General features: G+C 41.7%; 1 protein-coding gene across 1 annotated transcript in view; it reads left to right on the top strand.

Annotated features, from left to right (window-relative positions):
* The first annotated feature begins 2,256 nt into the window (after positions 1–2,256).
* SPOPL (speckle type BTB/POZ protein like) overlaps positions 2,257–7,945 on the top strand; it is a 50,325-nt gene continuing 44,636 nt past the window's right edge. Inside the window, exon 1 of the mRNA XM_058193770.1 lies at positions 2,257–2,684. The gene's annotated coding sequence lies outside the window, so the exon portion shown is untranslated. The remainder of the gene's footprint in view (positions 2,685–7,945) is intronic.

The following is a 7,945-nucleotide window of genomic DNA, read 5'->3' as shown; positions in this document are numbered from 1 at the left end:
GTTCTTCAAGCGATCTGGTCCCAAGTCATGAGGGGCTTTAAAGATGACAACCAGCACCTGGCTGAATTGCACTTGGAAGTATACTGGCAACCAATGCAGCTCCCAGACTAGAGATGTTATATACATGTAGTCCTTGATTTATGACCACAATTGAGCCCCAAATTTCTGTTACAAAGTGAAACATTTTAAAGTGAACGTTGCCCTATTTTACGATCTTGCTTGGCACAGTAGTGAATCACTTAAGTTCTTAAGCTAATAATAGGGTTGTTAAGTGAATCCAGCTTCCTCATTGACTTTGCTTGTCAGTTCACATGACCCCAGACACTGCAACCGTTATAAATATGAGTCAGTTGCCAAGCATCCAAACTTTAATCATGTGACCTTGGAGATGCTGCAACTGTTTTCCAGTGCCGTTGTAACTTTGAACGGTCACTAAATGAACTGTTGTAAGTTGAGGACTACTGTGTGCACTGAATAAGCAGCCCCATTTACTCGCTGGACTACTGCATTCTCTGCCAGTTGAAGCTGCTGCCTGCAGATTTCCTGCCAATGCTTCTCAGAGGTACAGGTAGTCCTCAACTTACGAATCACAATTGAACCCAAAATTTATGTTGCTAAATGAGAAATTTGTTCAGTGAGTTTTGTCCCATTTTACAACTTTGCTTGCCACATTTCTTAAGTGAATCACTCAATTAAATTAGTAACACGGTTGTTAAGTGAATCTGGCTTCCCATTGACTTCATTTGTCAGAGGGCCGCAAAAAGCATTGCACGTGATTTCAGGACACTGCAACCGTCCTAAATATGAACCAGTTGTCCAGCATCCAAATGTAAACCACATGATCACCGCAGCGGTGGGTTTCAAAAATTTTTACTACTGGTTCTATGGGTGTGGCTTGGTGGCTGTGGCGTGGCTTGGTGGCCGTGGCTTGGTGGGCATGGGAGGGGAAGGATACTGTAAAATCTCCATTCCCACCCCCCTCTAGGGGAAGGATACTGTAAAATCTCCATTCCCACCCCATTCTATGGAAAGGTTACTGCAAAAATCCCCATTTCCTCCCAGTCAGCTGGGACTTGGGAGGCAGAGAATAGATGGGGGCAGGGCCAGTCAGAATTTTTACTACCAGTTCTCTGAACTACTCAAAATTTCCGCTACCGGTTCTCCAGAACTGGTCAGAACCTGCTGAAACCCCACCTCTGGACCTCCAGAATGCGTAAAAAATGGACCTAAGTCACTTTTTTTCCATTGCCGTTGTAACTTAGATCTGTTGTAAAGTCGAGGACTACCTGTAGTTTTGCCCTTGCCAGGCTGAGAGTGACCTATAAAGGCTGGACTAGAATGACACTTCTCCTGATTTCTATAGCCTGATGACTTAACCATTACACCAAACTGCCTCAGTTGTTGGGACTCCCCCCCCCCCAAAAAAAGCGGCCGCCTCTGTCCTCCTGCGGACAGGCAACGGTTTCACAGCAGAGGCTCCCCTCTTTCTCAGCCTGGCAGGGAGAACGAGACATGGGAAGCGCCAGGCAGAACCAGCCGCTTCCACCCACCGGCCACTTTCCTCTGGTTGCAGCTTAGCAACCGCGCGCTCAAAGGTAAGCTTAAAAAAAAGCACGCAAAGCAGCGGCAGCATTTCTTCCCCAAAGTGCACAAGCCATTTCCCATTTCACTGGGCAAGCGCGGGTCAAAAAGCCCCCGGGGTTTGCAACGACGCGGCTTCCCTTGGCAATGACTGCCGGGATCCCCAAGGGCAAGGGGAGACCCTGCAAAACTCGACGCCGTGACGCAAACTCGATTTGCCTAAGCTAAAAAAAAAAAAAAGCGAGGAGGCTTCGCTCTCGCTTCTCTATTTACTTATTTATTTATTTATATTTATTTATTTTGTCTAAACTAAATCTCTAAGCTGCACCCTCCTGGCTCGGGCCCCGCGGCTCTGCCAATCATCAGCTCACACACACACGGTCACTGCACGAAAAGGAAGCGCTTCCCTTCCGCGCGCCCAGTTTCTTCAAACCGTTTTCCCCAACCACCCCCGCCCCCGCCGCCGCGTGCTTTCCTCCCTCCTCCCCCTCCCCCCCCCACCCCAGTCTTCCGAACTCCGGGAGCCGAGTGTGCCATTGACTCAATTTTGAATAACCCCTCCCAAGCGAACGGCCAGGGTCGGCTTCCGACGCTGATTTGCTCGCGCGGTTTCGGGCCGTGACGTGAGCACGCACGCTGCGTCTCTCTCCCGGAAGTGAAGGAAGCGGTGCGGGACCCAGTAATAGTAACAAGCGGCTGTCTGGGCTTGTACGGTGCCCTCTGCAAGGGGTTTCTCCCCCCCCACCCCTCCCTCCCTCCGCAGACTTTGGCTCGCTTTGGCAAAGAGAGAGAGCGAAGGGGAGGGGGAGGCCGAGCGGAGCGCCCTGCTTTGGCTTCCCCGCTGCGGGGTGGCTGAGCAGCGGCAGGAGGAGGTGGCGGCGACGGCTGTGGAGGGTGGGGGAGAGAGAGCAATGCGGCTCCGCCGCCAACAGCTCTGCCCGGACGCCACGCTTCCGCCACAGCCCCTTCCTCCTCCTCTCCCCTCCTCCGTCTTCCTCACGCCATCACTGGGGGCCACGGCGTAGTGGCCCGCCCCCCCTCCTCCCTCCCTCAGCACCGTAGGTATGAGACCCGCCGAGACTCCCCGCCAGCCTCAAATTCGGGTATGTGATGTCTGTTCTTGCTAGCCGTAGATTAGCTGGTGGAGGTTGTGGATAATGGTGGTGGTGGTGCGAAGAACAACAAGAGTAATCACGTCCTGGCCTTCCTCAGAACCATCATCATCATCACCCGTGCTTTCCTTGCTCTCTTCCCCACCCCCACTTTTTTTTTTTTATTTAAACCCAGCAGAGGGTAGCTCTGGGTGGAAGTTGCCATCTGGACTGGGGGATCCTCTCATTTCATTCATTCAGGTTTTTCTCGCCTTCCCATGAATCTGCAGGGAGGCCAGGAGTTTTCACTTCCTTTGAAAGAGGAAGGGAGGGGAGGGGGAAATGAAGTGGCCAGCTAAGAATTGGATGGAGGAGAAAGCTTTGGCACAGTTCTTTCGCCTTGGCCATGCCAGCCTTCCTCATATTGCCCAGCAACTGATAGGGCAAAAACCTGCAGAGTTCTTTTTTCTTGATAGCGTTTCCTTTTTCTTAAAAAAAAACCCTTCCTTTATGGGTCAAGATTACACATTCTAGAGAGGGATATTTTATTTCTCATTGGCTTTTAAGGGACTACTAAAAACTTCAGAATGTGGCTTGTTGGAGAAAATGCTTTTCTTCTCCTTTTGGACTTTTCTTTTCCTGCCCTGCAAAGAATGAGCTTTCTAGTGGGCCCTATTCTTATTTAGAAGAGTATACTTTAGAAAGGTATAATCAAAATAATTTAGTCGTAGCTGCTTCATGGATCACTTCCACAGTTTTGTTATGATATATAAGTTCTGATCATGTTCCAGAAGCATAAAATGCTTGGCACTTTAGAAACTAATAAACATAACTTTAGCATAAGATTCTTTAAGCTAAAAGTATGTTTTTGTGAATCAGTATATTGGATAAAGTAGGCCCTCATTTCTACAGGAGCTTTGTTTTTAAAACAGCAGGGTATGGTTATTTTATGAAAGGGTTTGTCATGGTATTCTATATTTATTAGTCTTCAAGTTCTGATACTGCCTGAGGAGCCCCTGATGTTCAGTCGAGATGGTGGGACAAAAGGGAAACCTCAATAATAAGTTAAGCAATAATTTCCAGAGATAAATAGCCTCAGAAGTATGATCGTGAATGTGTGAGTTGGTGGGCTCTGATTCATACAATAATAGAACTCAATAGAGCTGCAACTTGTTGCATAGGACAGTAGTTGGAGCCAAATAATGTAAGAGCCATGAAGGAAGGGCTTTTACAACCACCAGATCATCCATATCAATTTCTATAGTGCACTCCTACTTTCTAAACTTACCTACTGAACTCTCTTGAGTTTAAAGGGCAAAAGTTTCTTTTAGGTGTTTCTTTTCTATGGCTTTAAGGACACCTGTAGCTCGGGATATGACTGCCCATGTCATATCTTAAGTCCTTATTAGCTCTGGTGAGGATCAAATGGGAACTCTAGTAGTGGTAATCCTAAATGCTCTACTTGGACAGCAATGAGACTTCAACAAGACTGCTGCAGATATTCCTATGTTATACTTAAGCATGTTTTGTTGAATATATAACTGACTGACTGACTTCACACATTACACTGTCATAAGCCATAATGAGTTGGCTTAATAGCTAAGCGAATTATGAGTTTCCATAATGTTCTTAGGTGATGGTTGATGGTTGATGGTTGATGGTTGATGATAGGTGATGGTTTATACTTATGTAAATTATTTTGTTATTCCTGATGCTTGCATCATTTTACATACAGTATTAGTATAAAAAGTTTTTTTAAGTTGCTTGAATGAAACAGGTGAACAATCAAGTGAATGTAGTTTCATGCCATAAGACTTTCTCCTTCTAAGTCATGGACGTCAAACTCGATCACGTCATGTGATGTATCGTGACATATTGCAATGTTTTTTGCCTTTGCAGAGCTGGGATGGGCGTGGCCTGCGCATAGCGCATCCCGGCCCATGGGCCGCCAGTTTGACAGGCCTGTTCTAAGTGAATCCCCTCAGATGTTCTATAAAGAGTTTTCCAACTCTCTTCAGCAGAGGTAGAGAAATGTAAATAGAAAGGGAAATTTATCCTGTAGGTAGATGTGACCTGGAACATAAGATATTGTGTTGGGTAGCAGTTCCAGTATTTATGGATTTTATTTTCTCTATTTAATTTGAATATAGTTTGTTTTCTTGTACATTAGTTAACATTCACAATCATTCACAAAGATTTCTGCTTGATAGGATTCCTAAAAGTTTCTTGATATTTTTTTCATAGCTTTAAACTGATAATTATATTTGCTGTGTAACTCCAGGAGCAATGAAAATAGCTATTAAAATGGTATAGACCCTTTTGGTCTATAATCTTCAGGAATCACATTGCAGAGCAGTTTGAAATACTCCAATAATAGGTTTTGCAATGACTACCCTCTAGTCCTAAATGCACTTAACCAAGATGCAAGTTAAATTATTTCAGTAGAAGTTCAGCACAGCTTATTTGGAATCAGTAATGGCTCAAATTAATCTACTTCAACTTTTTTTTTGTACTTACACAGGAAATGAATCTCTAGTATGGTGCTATTGCTGAAGTCACATTGTAGTTACTGAATCACTCTGTTTACTACAAATTACATGTCTCAGCTTCTTTGGTAGGCAAGTCTTGATCCTCCTATGGCAATAATTACCTTTTAATTAATAGTTTTCAAACAGCTCAAGTATGTCGGATTGTGTTTCCTTCTACTCCAGTATAAAGGGAAAGTGGTTTGTGCTTGTTGAAAATTCTGTTCAAACGTAAAATTGTAAAATTGCTAGGTGTTGTATATTTTACAACGAGTTCTATGAATATGCAAAAATTGGCATTAGCTATCAAGTTCCACAGAATTCTTATAAAATCATTTTCCTTGATTATTACTCTGTTGGATGACTATTGTGCACTATTGTACAATTGTATCATGTTGTATTTATCTGTTAATGAGTTAATAAGGTTCATATCTCAAAAGTTCAGTCCAAGGGGTTATAGCACAAAGATAAACTCTAATAAGTATCTTTAGCCTAAACATATTAGTGAGCAGCATTTAGTTAAATATTTAGAAATTCACCACGTCCAGATTCATGCAGTACAAGAAAGCATATTGTTCCTAACAGAAGCTGACCTTGCTTCTGCAGGCAAATATCTTTTAAGGATGGCTTTTTCTAAAGTATGTAGGCTTATGAACTTGCTCAATAGTGCTAATTATGTGCTTGAATTTTGAGTCGTAAGGATAGAAACTTTTGTCCACTGTGTACCATTACATGATTACAAAGAGTCACTTGAAGCAAGAAGTAGATATAACTTCAAACTGGACTCTCAGTAAAAAGCTTCAACCAAGTATGCTTTAACAATTATAGTTGTTACATATTTATGTTACAAAGCATAGATACATGCGCGCTCCCCCCCCCCCTCTCTCTCTATATATATCTCATGTATTCTTGCTTTAAAATGTAACATTTGACTAAATTAGGAAGTTTAGCACCAGAATTGCAGTGACCTAGCTCCTAAAAGAAAATCAAGTATTTCTTTTAAACTTACATAGCAACTATTTGAACTACCAGTTCAAAACAATCTGTTGAAAATTTGCTATGCAAGTTCAGAACAATGTTTTGAAAATTTGCTATGCAAGTATAAAAGACAATCCTTGATTCGTCAGTTAATATATCTTGCAATGCTGCATTGTTTATTGGAAAGAAAAATGCACGTGTGAATATATAGAATAGAATAGAATAGAATAGAATAGAATAGAATAGAATAGAATAGAATTTTTTATTGGCCAAGTGTGATTGGACACACAAGGAATTTGTCTTGGTGCACATGCTCTCAGTGTACATAAAAGAAAAGATACCTTCATCAAGATACAACATTTACAACACAAATGATGGTCAATATATCAATATAAATCATAAGGATTACCAGCAACAAAGTTACAGTCATACAGTCATAAGTGGAAAGAGATTGGTGATGGGAACGATGAGAAGATTAATAGTAGTGCAGATTTAGTAAATAGTTTGACAGTGTTGAGGGAATTAATTGTTTAGCAGAGTGATGGCCTTCGGGAAAAAACTGTTCTTGTGTCTAGTTGTTCTGGTGTGCAGTGCTCTATAGCGTCGTTTTGAGGGTAGGAGTTGAAACAGTTTATGTCCAGGATGTGAGGGATCTGTAAATATTTTCACGGCCCTCTTTTAAGTATATATTTAAAAGGCAGCTTTTATCTTATGGGTGGAAAGTAATCTTTGTATTAAGTGAATGAATGAAATAGTTTTACTTTATCAAAGAAGTACCTACCAGGAAGATGTAGTCTTCTCACATTTGCATTTTGTAGATTCATGAAGATTAGGGACTGTTTTATATCAGTGAAAGCAAAGGAATAGATCCCAAGGTAATGCATATGCTTTTTGCTGATAGGAGTTTTCTTTTGTGGTTTGAAAAAAACCCTACTGTTTAGCACTTTGTAGCAACACATGTTTGGGAACAGACTAAGCCCTTCTAGATGGTACTATCACTACTCTCCAATCCCTCTGAAGTTTTTTGAAGTCGGCTGTGCGATTGTCTGCATTCATGCTGACTTCAGACTGTTGACAGCAGATAGGGAATACTACGAGTCAATCAGTTCTCCCTTCAGTCAACCAGTAGGAGAGTACAAAAATGATCAATCAATTACTGTGTCTTTGAGTTACAGCAGCTCCTGGAGTAACAAAAATCCTCTCAGGACCACTATTGAAAACTGAATAATCAATTGCTTTTCCTACCTTATGTTTATAACAACTGTTGTATGAGTTAGCAAACAAAAATCTCAACTTTTGGGATGAGTGGTAAATTGTCTGAATGTCAAGGTTATTCTTCCTGCAGATATGTTCTTGTTGAAAACTACAGTAATGAAAAAACACTGAAATTTTCCTATGAGGCCCTTTTGTCCAGTTTCAAGTAACCCACAAAGACTGGGAGCCAAACTAAGGCAAGCCTATAAGTAGGCTAAGTTAAACCTGTTCCTTATTTAGATGCATTATGAAAATTCTTAGAAGGATTAAGATTGAGTTTGCTGATAATATGCTATATATTAAAGAGTGCTGAGTTCAGATTATTGAAAGGAGGATGAAGAATTTCCCATTCTTTCAAATGGGAAAGTAGCCAAATCCTTAGTCCATGAAGTTTGCAATTTTAGTTGTGTTATGACTGAGATTGAAAAAAGTTGGTTTAGTTACTTAAGGAAGATAATGTCTTGAGAATGCAAAAGTACTGGTTTGTTATTAGTTGAATGTGCTTCCACTGTTAGA

Source organism: Ahaetulla prasina, chromosome 1, assembly GCF_028640845.1.
Source record: "Ahaetulla prasina isolate Xishuangbanna chromosome 1, ASM2864084v1, whole genome shotgun sequence".
NCBI classification, from domain to species: domain Eukaryota; kingdom Metazoa; phylum Chordata; class Lepidosauria; order Squamata; family Colubridae; genus Ahaetulla; species Ahaetulla prasina.
Note: the sequence above shows the minus strand (reverse complement) of the source record. Positions and strands in the feature narration are given on the sequence as shown.